The 18,896-nt window shown below is 39.2% G+C and overlaps 1 long non-coding RNA gene across 1 annotated transcript in view; it reads left to right on the top strand.

Moving 5' to 3' along the window:
- The window catches only part of LOC308053759, a 46,495-nt gene extending 27,599 nt beyond the window's left edge, over nucleotides 1–18,896 (top strand). Inside the window, exon 2 of the long non-coding RNA XR_013923786.1 lies at nucleotides 1–18,896. This exon is cut by the window's left edge and continues 19,655 nt beyond it. This is a non-coding gene — a long non-coding RNA (uncharacterized lncRNA).

Below are 18,896 nucleotides of genomic sequence, written 5' to 3'. Positions count from 1 at the left end.
CAGAAGCTAAGTGGAAGAGCTCAATGGCTGTTCAATCCATAAACAAATCTGAACTCCCAAACTTTTGCAGTGTATGTTGTTATTATTACTATTGTAAACAGATTGTGTTCTTTTACTGTAGCAGTGTATCTGGAAACAAATGAACAATTAAAATAGCTGTGTGTCTGAATAAAAAATCATAGATCTAATGGTGTAGGAATATCATCAAGTGAATGCAGAGGCTGTACTAAGTGGCAAGAGAAGTGGGCTCAGCACAGCTGCTTAAATTTGTTTAAACTAACAGATGAGACATAGCAGCAGTTTTAAAACACTGAGGCTGCCAGACCAATAGAATTTAGTTGAAAACAGTGTTGTTCTAGAGAAAAGGGCTTCATCTCACCTGAGATTTAAATGAATACAAAGAGCTATGACCTCTATTACTAACAAGGTGTTACAAGTAGAAGACAACTTTCTTTCCTGGCCAAAGCATGTTAGTACAAACATGTACACTCATGTTCCACATCGGGACTACATAGCAAAGATGTATGCATCATAACAGAAACTATCTTCTAAATATTTGTCAAAAAAAGGGACAGGATACAGACAAGACTAAAGGGACAGACAAGAATGGGAGATGGCACAAGAAACAAAATTGATGATGGATGGAATGAAGGAAACATGGGAACGTACAGTAGGAAAAAGAAAAGGAATGGTGAGAAGAAACAATCTACACAATTCTCAAAGATAAGTGCTAGGCTGACTCTGAACAGCTGTCACCTACATGGGACTGTCAATTTTTTATGCTCTCAATATTGTATCTGTGAAAAAACACTGCTCCACATGCTTACAATTTCTTGGGAATTAAACACAGTAACAAATGCTATAGCATTCAAATTAAAGAATGAATTTTTCCTTTTGAACAAAATAAATGCCTAAGAAATCCTTCAGGATTAGTGGCAGCTCATGAAAAGAGTGTCCCAACAACGGCTTTCCAAAGCAACACATTAAGCTTTGTTTGTGGGCAAAGCAGCAGTCTTTCCACAATACAGTGTGCTACTCAAGTAGTAATCTGTCAATGCATGGAAAGTTAAGACTGTCTGGACAGCACAGTGGTGGGTAATGCAATACAGATGATTTCACCTTTAGGTCTCCAGTTCAAAAAAATTCAGCCCAAAAAGTGTCATCACCTGATAGTTTTTACTACTTCTATTTACAGTACAAAATTTCCCAGAGGGCCAAACTAAGATCGAGACTTTCTCTCTGCTCCCTCCCTCCTTGCACTAGGTATTGTGTCTCTACTAAGGAACAGACCTTCTCTGCAGACCCCATATTGTAAACACACTACAGATATGAAGGAAAAAGGCACAGGACACTGAAATGCATTGTCAAAACTCAGTAAGTTGGACGTAAAAGTGATTCTGACTCCCATGCTGACGATACTTGTGCTTTTTGTCTGTTAGAGTAGCTTCTCCCCCCACCCCTCAAAGGCAAAAAGCACACATGTGCAGCAAGATCCAAGTGCTAGGATGATCAGCCTTGCTAGATGAGTGCATATTTTTCTTTCAGTCCATGTGGAGTAGGGCTGATACTTCCCAGGAGCATTGGGCTCACTGTACATAGGCTGCAGAGATGATCTGTGCTCACAGGAAGCACATCCAGGATTCCCAGACATCCAGCAACCCATCACTCTGTGTCTGGGAATCCTAGTCAAAGGTTTAAAAAAAAAACAACCCAAAGCTCATTTTTACCTAGACAAAGCATTTGTATCCAAGATCTAACAATCTGAGAAAGGAGTCTTTCTAAACGATTTGATTAAATTGAGCAGGAAACCATGCTCCCACTCTGCTCTTCTAGTAACAGAACCACCTATGGCTGTAATTGTATAGAACATCAGTAAAGCAGCCTTTGCCTGAATTATCTTCTAACTCTAAAGATGGCCTTTCCAGGCCACGCTGGCAGAGTGGGCAGGAATCCTGCTGATGCTTAAACCATAGCATCCACCAAGCACCTCTCCTGCATGCCAAACTCATTCATTCTAGACAATTACACCTTTTTCTCAGTAAAATAATAAATTTAAAAGTATTCGAAAAAAATCAAAGCCTCAAAAATCAGGGAGCGCATCCAGAATAAAGCATCAACAGCATCAAAGAGCTCTGTGTTATCTCTCCATATATCTCTCTTGCCATATTATATCTCTGTATAATCAACTGCCTCATCTCAGTGTTCTGCAAGAAAAAGCAGTAATTTTCTCACTACAATTCTATTTCCACTATAAATCATTTCAATTCTGATATCTTCACTGGGGACTAAACAATGTGACCTTATCTAATTTAAACGTGGTATTAATTTTAACAAGAAAAAAGTGGTTTATGAAATTCAGGAGCTTAGGATAACTAGGGGGATATAGGTCTGCCTCAGGGGGTAGCATATGGATTTAATTTTCCCTACATTTTTCACCAAATTCTAAGAACTACAGTAATGTTTTCCTATAGGATGGCACAAAACGTAACTCCAAATCTTGCCTAGAAGAATCAGAGGTCTGACTGCTGCACTGGGCAAGAGAAATTCAGAACAGTTGAATAACTGCAAAACCTTACCATAAACTTGATTTCTTTCCGAACTTTCTCACATAACTTGCAGAACCGTTTAAAAAAAAAATTGCCACCTTGTTTGAAAAATAGACAAAGCCTGATTCTGCTTCCAGTTATGCTGTTGAGGTGTGGAATGAAGTTCTAGAAGCTAAGTTGCTATGACCATAAATCTAAAAATTGATCCTTTATGAGACCTTTGAGATAATTTGTCAAAAATGTTTTCTGATTCTTCAACAGGAACTTTCTGAACTTCAACAGGAAGGAAACTGCCCATCCTAAAGACAGGGGGATCTCTCTTCTGTTGTTTCTTTTCTACTAAACATTCTTATGCCACCTAGCAAAGACTGCTGCATACCCACACCTTCAGAAACAGGGAAATCCTGACTTGGGTTAGCACTAACACATACGGTAAGGACAACCTGGACACGGACACACACACTCTGCCATGTATTTTATAAGTACATTAACCAGAAACACCTCATTTATTCCATTTATTTTACTTGTGCTATTGAAACAGACATTTTCATTGTCTCATTTTAGGAAGTTTTCAAATAAGTTGTCTAAAAAGCATTAATGTTTGTCTTAACACCTTACCTATTAATTTTATTGCATGTTCCCTAACTTTTGTATTGTAAAAAAAAACAAACCAGGGAGTAATAATTTCCTGCTTGCCTGTAACACGCTCCTACCTGCACTCTCTCAACCATCTTTCCCAGTCTGGATGGTCTGAGGCTACTCCAGCTCTCCTCCACTCTGCACCTCCCATTACCCTTGGCCTTTTTACAGGTTCTTCTAGTTCTGTTGCCTCACAAGTCAAAGGAAACTGGAATCTGGTAGAGGTAAGGTTGTAACTGGGATTTACATAATAGACTGTGTTGCTTTCATGCTTTGGTCCTGCTCCTTTCATCACAGTTCTTAACAAGGCACCGCTAAGCACTAAACCAGTATCTTCATAGATTCACTAAAGCACACCTATTTTGTACTAAGGAATTAAGAATATATTGCTCTGTATATACGCACTGGCATGTTTTTTTCATTTGCATCAGATTTATCAACACTGATGAAAACAAAAGGTGAATTTCACTTAACAAGCACTATGAGTTAGACGTACTTTACAAGTGCTTTACAATATGCATCATGCTGGGATTTAATAGAATGACCCTCACTTGGATCCTTAGTGGAACATTCACAAAAAGCTTGTATCGAAGTCAGTGCCTGCACTGGGCAGGATACAACTAAAGAGCCCAAATTCACACTATTGTGACTTCACTGACAGCAAGGAGGTATAGCACAGACAGGTTTGGCTTAAAACGTGCATCAAGCCAGACAGTAAATTTTAGAGGAAGTTGCGGTGCCTGGTATACAAACCAGAAGTAGGTTCTCCCTGGGTACTTACAATGTAAGACACAAAATGACATCAGTACAGGACAGGTGATGAGAAGCAAAGAGACTGAGACTCTTTGATTAGCATGACAGATGGTCATTAAACTGCTGTCAAGTCTGTGGGAATGAGAGAAAGAACTTTAAAATAGCAAGGTTTGGTTTGCAGGTCTTTCAATACACTTCTTTCTGTACCTCTGGTGCAACACCTAAGAATGTCTGACTACAGGGTTTCAAACGTCTAGTGAGTGTGTGCAAAATAAAAATAATAACAATAATAAAAAAATCACTAGAAAAATCAACTGTAAAATAAGATCTCAGTAAAAAGATGTTTTAAAAATAAGTGCTTATTAGCATGTTTTCTAAATCTCAGTAGAACCTAGGTAGAGAATTTCCATTCTTCCTTCTTGCCAAGAAGGTTGCACATCATTGTGCAGCCAGTTTCATCAGCTGCCATAGAAGCAGCTGTGACATCTTCCATCAGGGAGCTGAACCATCTCCAAGAGCATGGTTTTCTATTGGTAGGAAAAATGATGAGAGCTGGAGCACCTCACCTCCCACAAAAAGTCTCATGCCATCTCAAAGCCAAGACAAGCACTTTTTCCTACTGACAGCAGACACATCTCTCCTTCAATTCATGATATATCAAAAACATAGCTCAAAACAATACCAAATAAAGTAACACAAACACTTACATAAGGAAGAACTCCTTACATATCATATCTCCCCTGTTCCCACCAAAAAAAGCCCCAAACAAGTGCAGGAAAGGCATCTTGCTGGACTATTAAAGCGCTCAGAGCCAACAGTCAACACATTAGGTAAACTCATTATCCACTGCCTAGTGCCAAAGGCAAAACAGGTGTGAGGATACCAAAGCAAGAGGAAAGCACAGCCTGTTAATAGAAATCTGCAATTTTAAGGGCATTAAAATATTTCCAAATGTTCAGAGAAAAGCCTTACAATGGAGCAGACGTTTACTAATGGAAAAGTAGAAGAAAAATGTGAATTGCTGGAAAGATGCATCATCCTTAGGACATAGCTTTTTTTTCCCCTTTTTGGGTTAACACCAAGACTTACAGGCTTGAGTTTCATTTTGTTCCCCACAGTGAGGAACAAGAAAGAACAGTTACTGTCTTTTTTTGTGTCACATTACTAAGTTTATCATTTTGGGGGAATGGAAACTATTGCCTTTTTCAGACTCAGTAACTATGATTGTTCAACAGGAGAGGTCATATCACCACTGCCACCTTGCCCCTTCAAGCTTCCACTAGTCCACCATTTCCAGTTCAGATCTAGAAATAACTGCTACCAGAAATATCTACTAACCAGTAGCAAATTCTGGTGAAGCTAATGAAATTACACTAGCTACAGTCAAAGTGAAAATCAAACCTTTTTCTTGATCAACCACTATAATCAGATCCTGGAATCCTTATCTGGGGTATTGAAATATCTGGGCAAGAAAATAAAGACTATTAGAGTGCCATAAGTCATGGGTTTACAGCATCACTTTGATTCTCTGATACATTTTCTTAGGCCTTTAGCGTCAGAATTTAGCTGAATTTAGTTTTGTGAATTCCTTCAGTCCCCTCACTCTTTACTACACAACACCCTTCCATTGACTACAGGGTGCATAAACAACTTAACATGGCTTTTCATAAGAAACGTTCTTATGAGACTGGAAGTCTCAGATTGTTGTTGTTATTAATAACCACTTTCAAGAAAAAGACCTCAAGTTCCAGAATTGCCATGTAAAAGTAGCCATCTATTTCAGTTTGTATTCAAAATACAACTTTCAGCAAAATTTACTTCCACGGGCCACCTGTATGTGCTGTAGGACTGTAGTCTACTACACCGCACTGTAGGTGCAGTGATGGAATTTTGATTTCAAAGGACTACCTGACGTTCAGAACTTGTAGTATGAAGACCACGTATGGGTTTTCTTTATAAAATTTATTTATTTCAGTGAAGCCATACGATTTTCAGACTGGACTTGTACTGGAGAAAATGCATGTATGTGAAGGGAACACTGTACCAGCCGAGAGTCAAAATCTCATAAGAATTATTTACTAGCGGTTTAGATACTTTTTCACATTCAAAATCCAGTAATTCTGTCTAATTAGCTTTTAACAGCCATGATAAATCGGTAAAAGTGAAGGACAAATGGAGGATTGGGGGGATAACTTAACAGTTCAAACCAAAAGCCTATCCACCCCAGCATCCACTCTGTGCTAACTGATGGACAGGGGAAAAAGAAACAGGAATGGGACAAGAGAGCAAGCATGTGAATGATCCACAGTGAACAGCAGAAGTTCTTGGTGTGACAGCTGATATTTATACCCAGGACTCCCAGTCCTTCCAGTGCTCACCTTCCAATAGATCACAAGCTCCTGAATCATTTTGTGAGCACTGTGGGCTGTGCAGTTCACGTTCTCTCTGTGCTCTGACCAGCCACCTCACCCTTGGTGAACACAAAGCAGGATGGACACTTCAATATCCCTCTTGGCTAAAATAATGTGAAAGATGTCTAATCATGCAGACTGTCAGATTAAACCGAGAAGCTCTAGGGCAGGAAACTATTAACCACACACTTGCTCTCTTATGTGTGCACATTTGCCCTTCTTTAATAGGGTTGGAGTTCTTCAAAAATTCACAGAAAATTGTTTCCCTCTTCTGGCAAAATTCCAGGCAATTTAATTTGATTGGTTCATCTGTTGCTCTTCCCTATACATAAACAGACCCACACTGTGCTTCCGATAATCCAGAATACAGAAGTCTAACGTATCACTTGTTGGCTTTCTTCAGGAGTACGGTTTAGTGGTTTAAATGGGAAACAGACCAATGATTTGGTCAATTCCTGACCTCAGCCATGTCACTGTTCACCATGGTTAGGTTTCTTGGGATTGTTTGCCAAAATAATTTGGAAACACATTTTGTACATTCTTTCCTTGCCTGTGAAAAAGGTGAAAAAAAATTTGGAAGTTTCATTACCTACTTATAAATACTTAAATTCATTGGTGAGAAAAAGCATGCTAGCACAGGGTGAGTACCTCTCGGTTACAGACGATTCAGCTGTGCCAGGGGTTCTTACACAGCCTGTGAAAACCCTTTACCTGGGAAGGAAATACTCTTTGAGCTTCTGATTCCTGACTGTGGATCTCCTCATGGAACTATTTCTAGCAGGTACATCTGCTATTGAACAGGCAAGCAACACAGTTTACCATTTAACAAGAACAAAGTTTCTTACACTTTTTCCACCCTTCCACTATCAATCTGCTGGCACAAGCCTACGTGTCATTATTTCCACAGAGTCATGCAGACTGTTTTATTAAAAAAAAAAAAAAAAAAATCTTTCCAGAAGTCTTTGTTGAAACATCACTTTGAAGACTATGTACAATTCCTAAATGCCACATTTGCTTTTTTTCAGCTGCTGTATTTCCCCAGTTTTTAAGAATTTGTGAACATCCTTACACTTAAAACTTCACCAAACCCAGTCAATACAGAAAAATGATAACTATAGAATCTCAAGAAGCATCTCAAGCAAATTCTGCATTTCCAATGATGCTGACATTTATTTCAGCACCTCAGAAGAGCTCCTTCAGAAACCATAAATTCATGAAATAAAAACCTGAGATTAAAAAAAAACATCACTGATTTTGACCAAGGAAAGAATAATCTCTGTGTATCAAGCTTTCTCACATGGATTTAGTGTAATAAATTAACAAATCCTGTTATCCCTGATGCACAAATTGTGGAGAGATTGCAATAGGTTAAATGAGAACTTTAAAAGAGACCATCAAAAGATGGTCATAATAGCATGACAATACTCACAGCTCTTGACACCCTGGCAACTTGCATCCCAAATAATGCTAGCTAAACCCAAACTGGAGCTTAGAATCATTTACGAGGAAAATCTATCAAAACAGAAAGTGCAATGGAAATCACAGATGAACAAAATCACTGTAAGTAAATCCTGGCAGCCAGTCTCCCCTTCATACACATGCTTCTCTAATGTTTCTCTTGACTGACTGTTATGCTGAAAGTAAGTTCATATGACAAGTCTGATTTTTTCCTCTACAGATCACCATACTTTTCCAGCACAAAAAAAACCCCAAGTATAAATCATATGCTTGCTGAAATGCTTAGATTGGCATATTATCTCATGTAAGAGCAAGGTACCAAGATCTCAGTTGTAGAGACGTGGTACTTTTTTTGTTAGGCAAATTGCACTGTTTTTTTCTTTATATAATACTTCTGAAGGATATTTAACATTTTTCCCTCCTTTCATAAAAGATATAGACTGATAATTCAGTATGTATATAGTATTCTTCACTCATGTATTTGAAAATACAGATAATTACCACCAGTTTAATAATGAAAATCCTGATACGAAGATCTCTTTCTTCTCATTCCAGCAGTAGAACATGGAACAAAACCCGTGAGTCTGAACGCTCAGTTCAATATATTCTGCAAATAATTTACATCCCATTATCAAATAATTAGACTGGCTCAGACTACAAAATGACCTTAAGAAAAGTTCAGGAATTTTGGGTCCTAGGATATGTACCAGACTCCCACGCCTGCTCAAAACAAGTCTTAACATCAACAGTTCAGTGAACATTGAAACTAGAAGATTCTGTTCTCCTTTAGTTCTATTCCCTCCACCACAATAATCTCAGTGTTTATTTTATCTAAGATAATCCTGGTTTCAGCATCCCCTTTCCTTCCTTACCCCACTCAAGTCTCCCAAGCTTTCCAGCTCCCACCCATGCTGCTTTCTTATCTGTCTGGATAAGAGGCAGCATGTGCAACGTTTATACTGGCCGACCAGCCAGTAATTGTGAGCCAGCTCACTAGCAAGATGATGCTTCAGAATGGGTAAAATCTGAATTCTGCATACATGTCTTTTTGTAAAAGCACCAATTCACACATCTTTCCCTTTATTCAATGCCTCTTTTCCATAAAACTTACAGAAACTTAATTCCCTGGAGATACCAAGTTGAAAAAGGATATATGATATCATACTGTCTAGAGACAGGGGTGGAGGTAGATAGGATAACTGTCTTCAGATACATCACTGGGCTGCTGTGAAAAGGATGAGTATTTGATGAGTAGGATGAGAAGAAAGAGGACGGAATTTAATCATAAAATATTCCAATTAGACATGTAAGAAATTATCCAGCAGTTCTAGCTTAATTAACTAAATTGCTGATAGAAGGTTGGAATGGCATCACTGGGGCTTTTAAGAACAGGTGAGCTGAAAGCACTGGAAGGAAACCAGGTGTAGTTTGATTCTACTTACTTGGTGGGCAAAATGCTGTAAGAACCCACCCATCCTTATCTGCTGAGATTCAGTTCACATTAAGAGAACAGGACACACAGAAAGGCAGGGTATAAAACCACCGTGAGACATAGCATGAATTTATTTGTAATAAACTTCAGGAAGCCAAACAAAATTACCTAAACCATGCCACCATCTCTGGTGGATTATGAGTTAAAACATAAAAGAAACAAGTTGCAAGAACACAGAGTGACACAGTGATTCTCTGGGAGTTCAACAGCTTTAGCTCTGACCTCAAATTAAAAGGCTAAACCCTCAAATCTGTAGGGAAGAAAACAATCAATTATAAATAGGTTCTGAAAATCACTTTGATTCATATCTTGTATTCTTTATTCAGAACTGTCCACCTTATTCGTCATTGTCCTATCTTACTCCAGGTCATTAAACATTCAGACAGGGGTTTCTTTTGTTACTTTACTAGTACTATGCTTTTTCTCCCCACTCAGGTAAAGTTACTAAATGAATCAGTTTCCCTTTAAGAGCTGGAGGGCCCTGCCAGCTTAGCCAACATGAAGCATTTCCAAAGAAGTTTCTTGCTCATCACAGTAAGGAACAAAATATTTTAAAACCCCAAACTTCAAAATCCCAGATGGTCTTGAAGTCCTTTTTAAATAAACTGCATGAGTTTACAGTCAAATCTGCCCAAAAAAAACTCCTAATGGAGACTGAAAACTATAAATGCTCTCAGTTTATTAAAAAATGAACTGACACCAGCACAGACTATTTCAAATTTTTTTCCTCACATTGCAGACCTAGACACACTTCTCAAAATATTTGCTTTCAACAAAGTGACAGCAACCCCTCAAGAAGTGTTATGTAAGAGCCAGTACTTGATTTTTTTTTTGTTATATTTCACATTATATTGTCTGTTGAATAAAATACTTTAAAAACATTAATGTAATATAGAATTTCAGACTCTTAATCATTTTGACAGGTTTTCTGAAACTCTTTGGAGCAACATTTGAGTAAAACCCCCATGCAACGCACAGCACTGAAATAGGTGCAGAACTGGGGGGAAGGGGAGAGAAGGGCTGGAAAGGTCTCCATTCTAAAACACATGCATTCATTAGGAGAGAAAAATGCCTAGAAATCTGGCACAAAGAAGAGTGTTTAAATGAAGTCTGCCTGAGGGGATAGCCCTGACTTGCACTCTTACCAACTGGATGGATATCATGTGACTGTTAACAAGTATTGCATACCAGGTAAAAAATCTCTCTGTAAGAAAACCACAACACCATGCAACACGGTGTACAACTTCAGAGACAATACTTTCTAAAGGCAAATGTTTCTAGACTGATGCACAGTCTATACACACACGTATCCAGACAAAAATGACAATAAACCAAAACGCACTGTACGCTGTGCTTTTAGGATGTTCATTAAAGGTGAATTTGGATCCAAACTTAATTAACAAATAGGGTGTCAGGTTATTTTGAGTGCTGATTATCTTACTCCAGCGTTTCAGCACGTCTTCATCCCAGTGTATACTTTAACTTTTAGACTTATGTTCCAGTTGTCTTCATCTTGCATCTTAGCCCTCTGAAAGGACTACTTAATCATTTAAATGCCAGAGTCCACGTGCCAATTTATGTGCTCTCATCTGAGAATCAAATCCACAGTTGAAACACAGCAAAGGACTCAATGTGTACTTGGTTTTCCAAACCACAATTATTCAAAAAATACCTCGGAACCAAAACAAACAAGCCTTCGTTTGCGCTACAGAAAATTCTTGTATTGGCTAGAAGCCCTCGGTATTCATTGTCCCCCATAACACATGAGTAACTAATTTCAAATACCTATAAATAAAACACATAATCTATCATATGAGGATCTGTTATAGTTCAAAGACTCTAAAAGGACATGTAGCTGTCAAATGGAAATGCTTTGTAACTTTCTGTTCTATAAAATTCCCCTTTTGGAGAAAGTTTGAATGAAAAGAACTTCATGTGTTGTTTTTCAAAACATTGCAGTTAGGAATACAAACTAAAAATTTAACATACTTTTTATAAGTATACATTGCAATACTGTCAATATCACATTCAGATGGGGACGACTCCCTAACAAACTACTGACAAATTAACTAGCCACCATCAGCCATTTTTCTTTTAACTTATAATAGAAATGAATATTCTGTATGAGCTGCTTCTCCAAGAAAACTCCACTCTGATTCAGCATCTGGAGGCTGATGAAGTACTCCTTTTGCCCATTTTCACAGCTGCAGCTAACTAGCAAGAGAAGGTCGAGTGATTAACCCAAGGTCACTGAGTGAGTCAGTGCAACAGGATTACAATCATTAACACTCCCAGCTGCCAGTCTCAACCCTTGTTCTTCTGTCACCACATACACAGCCTTTACCAGCTTGAGCACACAACGGTGATGGGCTAGTTAACGCCAGGCAGAGAGAGAGAGGGCAGTTTTCCTCATACACAGCAATGTCAATCCACTCAGTCTTGATCTGTAAACACTCTTCAGTTCCAGAACTGCTCTGCCAATACATCTCACTTCTGGCGTGTCAAACACTGGTATTTGTGCCGTGGGCCCCTGTCGAACAGCGACTGCCTGCTGAGCCAGATGGAGAGGTGGCTGTGGAACTAGGCAGTTAATTGGAAAATTCAACACCCACTTGCACCTGCATCCAGCAGTTCACTGACGCCACAGAAAGCAGAAAGAGTCTGATCAGAGCAACACCAATACAAGCCCTCTAGCTGGGCTGGATACATTCATGTGAAACTGTATTCTGTCACATAGTATTTTAAGAACAGTTAAAATAGCATTACTTGAGCCATAAATAAAACTGATCATTGTCATTTAGCACCATTGCTAGAGTATATGCAAGCCAAAACAGAAATAGATGGTATATTCATATCCTGAAGACAGCAATACCTGACTGTAAGCACCCACGTATGTTATAGCTAGAATGACAAATACAACTTCATATAAAGGTTGCTTCCTCAGCGGATATTACAGCAACTCCAGATTAAGATTCTGACAGCCTTATTTTCTTAAATCAAAGTTGAAGTCATAAATACAGCTCTGCCTGCAGTGTGCCTAGCTGTACGGCTAGCTGTAATCAAGTTTGTATCACCCTTCATGAAAATAGGGTTGCGGAAGCTTTGTTTACTGAGACCACTGAGGATGCATCCACACTGCTCTGGGTTTATGGCGGCTGGTGCCCATGACGTGCAGGCTGAGGTTTGCTCAGTTGTGTCTATGCAGGATCACCAGCAAGGCTCACAGTACTCTGAATCCAAAGTCACATGAAAAATGTTCTCCTCATAACCTCGTCTTATACATCCAAGAGACCTCGACAGTCCTGGGACTGTCATCTTTTGTCAGATTTGTGAGCACCTTTCTGGAATGAAACTCTGAAGCACCTGTAGTTCAGCTACTGATGTTTTGTAATATCATTAATCAATCACATCGGATACACTAGACTCTCTCCACGAAAACTAGAATCAGTTTCACTGCACTGATACGCTGCCAAAAATCCTTCAACTGGTGTCATAGGGTAGTGGCATTTGTCAAGCAACAGCACTGTGCAGGATACAGCTTTACAGTCATCTCTGCTCTTCAGTCAGGGGCATGGGATCATGTGGAAAGATTCAAGAACTGAAAACAGATGGGAAAGATATCTAACCCCTGAAAGGAGAACACATTTATCCTATACCAGTGCTCACTTTATTTTAGGTTTTCCTAAGGGTGCTACAGGTACAGCTCAGAACAAAATATACCTGCATAGATGTGAATATAGTAATTCTATGTTTGCTTATCAATTATAAATGAAAATATTTTAACAGTTGTTAACTACATAAGCTAGTGTTATGCAGCTATCATTAGTTGGTTTTGACACTGGGATGAGGGAAGAGAGAGAGAAACCCTGAAAACTATGTTTATGGCATCAGTGGATAATTTTTGAAGTTATGAGATAAACATAGGATGAATGGGGAGACAGGACTTAGCTAAAAGATAAATAAAAGCAATTCTTTTGAGCCTTCTACACATGGGCTGACCCTCAATTTTAACTGCCAAGCAGAGTGACACCCTATGCACTGTCTGTGTTTAGTATCACCACTCAGAATCTTGGACAGGTATAAGCAGCGAAGCCAAAGAGAGTCAGATGTGGGGCAAGACAGCCAGCAGATGCACCTCTAGTTGCACCAAGGGCAAAGGCCACAGTTTCTCTTCACTCTCACATACGCTGTGTCTTGAAGGTGGTACTTTCCAAAGCGACATCATCTTCATTGCTGCTGCTTCAACAAATGGTATTTCCAGAGAGTTCAGATCTCAAACAAATGTACCCCCAGGTAGCTAAGCACATACAAAACAAAATAGTAGAACTTGTAGAGCACCTTTTATCCTAAGATTCTACAATAACATTATCAAATAAAGCAAATAATGCCTTCAATTTGAAGACAGTTCCCTCAATTTGATCATTAAAAGAATAGAACAACAAAAATGAAATTAGCACAGTGCCTAAGTTCTCATTTATAATTCATCTGTCCCCATTTCCATTCTGGGCTTGGTCTTTTAAGCCAAATAAACCTGCCTCCAGCTGGTATTTTGTATTTTTCACTTCCCATTCAAGAATTCAGCAATACAGTAGTCACTAGAGCTCTTACAATTCAAACTGCACATAGAGTGCTTGATTACATTTACAAACTATATGTTCTTCTCTCAGCTATGCCTACTGGAGGGTGTTCTGCATGGCAAAGAGAACCAAGTACAGCCTTGGAGCAGAAGGACTGCTTCACCAAAGCAGAAACATGACCACCCAACTCAACCAGCACCGGATCAAAGAAACACTCCCAGGAACTGATCTCATTCCCATCTAACAGAGCATGTACAACAAAGCCCTTAGTTCTTAATTAGTATTTGTATCCTAAATCAACCACTTAGATGGCAATGAAAGACAGGTGTACATTTGTAATAACAGTTTCTTACAGGAGAAAAGCCACAGAGTTTTCTGTAAGTTGCACAAAAAGCGGACATTTCAACTGCTCCCATGTTACAGCAGTGACCTAGCCCATTGCCACGCAAGGTATCCCATTCCCCATCAGCTCAGTCTTCTGTTTGAGGGAAGATGGGGCTGAGCCCCACTCAGTCCCTAGGGAGAACACACCTAGGGCAGGAGCAAGCACCTTGCATCTCCCTGCTGTAACTAATTTGGACATATGGAAGGAGGCAGTGATGCTTGTGTTCTTTTTGGCCTAGGAAATACCATCTGCAGCTGTGAAATTCACACAAGCACCAAGTTGGTAAAGAAAACAGATGGCAAACAGAAGCAAATGGTTAAAATGTTCCCTCCACTGCAACACATGTGAAATCCCTTATTCCAATGGGCTGCAATAAACCTATGACTGTCAGTGCACATATAATGTGTTGAAGAATTTTTCTTCACAAGGAAATAAATCTGATTTTTATCTAAGCTGGCAGTAAACAGGGTCAAATATTTAACTGTTTCTGTGGCAACTTTCCTATTGTTTTTCAGATTTTAGGTTTGGGATTTTTTTATAATGCCAACGAAGTCACAATGCTGCATGGCTACAGATCACAAGGATGTGAACAAAGGTGAAGATGGTCCACAGCAAGCACCAACTGTCAAATGAGGAAAGTAAATGTTGATTGTAAGGAGCAAACTGTGGTGCCAGATTGAAGAATTTAGCTTCACCAACACTGGATTTATTGTGCATGGTTTAGTCAAGTGATTTATATGGATTACACCACATTTTCCCTTTTTGTAGCTTGCCTCGATAACCAAAAAATATTTTTGTAATTTACGTTAATAGCTCTGCAACATTGTGGAAAATATTAAAAAAAGACCTTTATATTTTGGCACCTCCTACTGCAGAGGACTGCACAAAATCAACGCTCTGTTCCAAAGGGTTTGGCAAGAATTTGAGGTACACCCAAAATATCATGAAAGACCCTGTAGTACTGAGTCCTCAGAAAAGCTGGTCAGGGAACGTCCAGGTCAATAGTTTTCTTAGGCCCAAGTCCGCAGAACGCCTCTGCCAGCAAGAAAAAATATTACACATACAAGTCACTTCCATTATCTTAACTCAGTGGGTTTTAATAATAATACCACTATACATTATAAAAGTGTTATTTCCACAGTCAGTGGATCCCAGGTTGGGGCATACTTGCAGACCATAAAAGGATGTCACCACAGAAGATTTCAGAATGAAATCAATTAAGAACTGGCTTTTTCAGCACATGTTGCTGCCTCAACAGCACAAGCAAAACAAAGCACAGCGGAGGAAAGTGCAATATAGCACCCCAAGAATGGAATTCAGAAAAACACGAGGTTTTGATTGTAACTGCTGTTCTGAGCTTGGACAAGAGTTCTTTTATTTTCCTATTTACATATTCTTATCAATAAAAACTCTCCTATCTCAGAGTAGGATTGAGTGAATGACTGAAAAAAAATGGAAAGTTTTGTAAATGCAAAGAAGTTAGCCCTTATGGAAGTCATGTGGATGCACCATGCAGTGCTGGTAGTGTTCTGTAACACAGCTTAACCTGTGAGTTAACAGCAAGAACTACCACAAAATTGCCATCAAGACAGGTTAGCTAGAAAGAAAACAATAAAAAAAAAATAAAAAAAAACAAAAACCAACCCCACAAAATTGAAAGAACATTAATAAAAGCTGGATGTTTGATGCATCTTACATGCCAGTTCCTAAAATGGTATTTAAGTACCCATCTGTCCTGGTTTCAGCGGGGACAGAGTTAGTTTTCTTCTTAGTAGCTGGTGCAGTGCTGTGTTTTGGATTTGGTGTGAGAACAGTGTTGATGGAACGCTGGTGGTTTTGGTTGTTCCTAGGTAATGTTTATACAAAGTCAAGGACTTTTCAGTTTCTCAGGCCCTGCCAGTGGGACGGCTGGAGGGACATGGAAAATTGGGAGGGGACACAGCCAGGACAGGTGACCCAAACTAGCCTAGAGACACTCCATACCATATGGCATCATGCTGAGTATATAAGCTGGGGGAAGAAGGAGGAAGGGAAGGGACAACTGGCATAATGGCATTTGTCTTCCCAAGTAACCGTTACACATGATGGAGCCCTGGGGATTCCCTGGGGATGGCTGAACACCTTGGCTGCCCAAGGGAAGTGGTGAATTAATTCCTTGTCTTGTTTTGCTTTGCTTGCACTTGTGGTTTTTCCTTTACCTATTAAACTGTCTTTATCTCAACTCAAGTTTTCTCACTTTTACTCTTCCGATCCTCTCCCCCATCCTACTGTGTGTGAGTGGCTGCATGGTGCTTAGTCACCAGCTGGGGTTAAACCATGACACCATCCATAGAAAAGCATAAAATGTAGGATGAAATAGCAAGAATGGGAAGCGTGTGAAGCTCAATTCATGGCCCCAAATTCCATCCAAACTGAAGGCAATTTTTTTCCCAAAACTTCCCATAAGGATTATGTGGCCTTATCACTTCTGTAAATGTAAATATCTTGCTTTTCTTCCACCTCTTTTGTGGGCTTCAGGAAAATCTGACTCAAAACAGGGTCTGTGCCAGTCTCCAGCACTAAGCACAGATACAAAAAGGTATCTACCTGTACACTGTGGATTTGGAACTGTTGAACAAATTGTAAAGATACATCATAATCCTTTTTTTTTTTTATTAGAACAAGACAATGTAAATATACCAACTAATGTAAAATGCACCACGATGTACTGAAAAAAATGCTGGCCCACAGAAGAATCTGTTATTTCCCATGCAATTTCCAAACTAGCGAGAGGGCTTTGGAGCACCAGTTCAGTTCCCTAAGGAAGGCTAACTGAGAAGTGCCATTAAGAAACATCTTTCTGGTTTTCAAGCTGTCAGTCCCCACGCAAGCAGAAGAACTATGTCTGGCTACAGAGGCCTCGCTGCACTGCTCTGAGGTGCTCCTCCACACTCTGCCAGGGCTGTTCACGTGGCACGAGGACGAGGTAGAACTTGAAGACAACACTTGCTGTCACTAAGGTGTCAGGTTTACAGGCTACATGAAGCCAATACCTAAGCTTTACCATTTAAGCTTTCCTTGTTAAGCTAGAGGGAACTCTCGTTCCAAAGACATGCAAGACCTCTAGCAGCCACTCCCAGGACCAGAAATCAGTAACTCTAGTAGAAAGCTGGGGACTCTTTACACTTCCCCATATACCTACTTCTTTTTACACACAATGAAACATCCTAGAAAAACTTCCAAACACTTTGAGACTAACTGGATACATGGTACTTTGATAACGTTGTATTGAACGTAACAGCCTAAGAAGAACAAAACTGACTTTCACAGACTGACCCAGAAAGGAGACAAAAAATGTCAAACAAAAAACAACTCTTCACATCTTAGAGAGGGATCTCTTTCCCACGTATTGAATATTAAGCAGAAATAATCAGGTAGGAGGATAAGCCTACATGTTTAAAAATAAAGCCACAGGCACCATTTCCCCTCATGAAGTGTAGCAGTGATCAGATCTGTTAACTACATGCATTAGATAAAAGCTGTGATTAATTAGCACCAAAGGACCAGACAATTTTCTCTGGTTCTCGCTGTTCTGCACTACTGGGATTCCAGGAGTTAGTTAAGACCTAAGTATGTATGAACAGGATTGACTTCCAGATTTTTGCAACTATGAAGATACTAGTTACTGTTGAGCACTCGAGCAGTCCACCTTCAGAATCCACCCAAGCCTGAGCTAATTCCATATTTAATCATATTAATTCCAACTTCAGCAGTGACAATGTGTAAACCTTGTCCACATGCGGAACAAGAAGAAGGAAAGGCAGAAATTTATCTTTTAAAATAAAATACCAGTGATTAATAGATCACATGTTTATATCTCTTTGGAGGAATACTTCTAATAGAAAGCAATTCCAGCCAAAGCATTCCATGCCAAATCAAATACTCATATGAAAAGACAATTTCTGCCAGGTCCTATGTCCAAAAAAGCTTTAAAAATTGGAAAAATGAAAGTATTTGCCCTTTTTCCATGAAAACCCAGAGTGCTGGGCACCAGGAAACATAATGTTCCCACTGATCTCCAGTAACAGAGGTGAATAACAATAATTTCAGAGTTATGAGAAGTAATTTGATGCATTCCACTGTGTGTAAAAAAAACCACAGACTAACAACTCCTTTTGATACTGTAGAGACTTCTCTAAAAGATAACTGCATTTATAAGAATTCAGATTTCATTCCCCCCCATATTGTCCAACCGAAGATAAGATGCTTTTCCCCCCAGTTACAGAAGATTAGGAAAAGCTGTCAGAACCACAACAAAAAGAAGGCAGAATTATTTATTTATTTATTTATTAGATTTGGGTATCATTTTCCCTTACTTGATGGGAAGCTTATCAAGATGATCAACTTAACAAGCTCCATTTCAAAAACTAGTCAATTCCAGGGAGGAAGAAAAGCAGCGGTTGCAGAAACACTTTAGTCAAAGTACTAACGCCGAGCTGAATACTAGTGGAAACAGTATCTTTCCCCTCCAGTAAAACAAAACCAAACAAGTATTCTCCAGAAATACTAGAACAACTTTGGGAAGTCTATGTTTAAATTTCAAATTGACTTTAAATGCAAAGCAAACCACATGGTCAACAACAATTAAAAAAAACC

The sequence above is a fragment of the Falco punctatus genome, assembly GCF_963210335.1.
Source record: "Falco punctatus genome assembly, chromosome: 15".
Lineage (NCBI taxonomy): Eukaryota > Metazoa > Chordata > Aves > Falconiformes > Falconidae > Falco > Falco punctatus.
The sequence above is the reverse complement of the archived record's forward strand: the minus strand, read 5'-3'. Positions and strand labels throughout refer to the sequence as shown.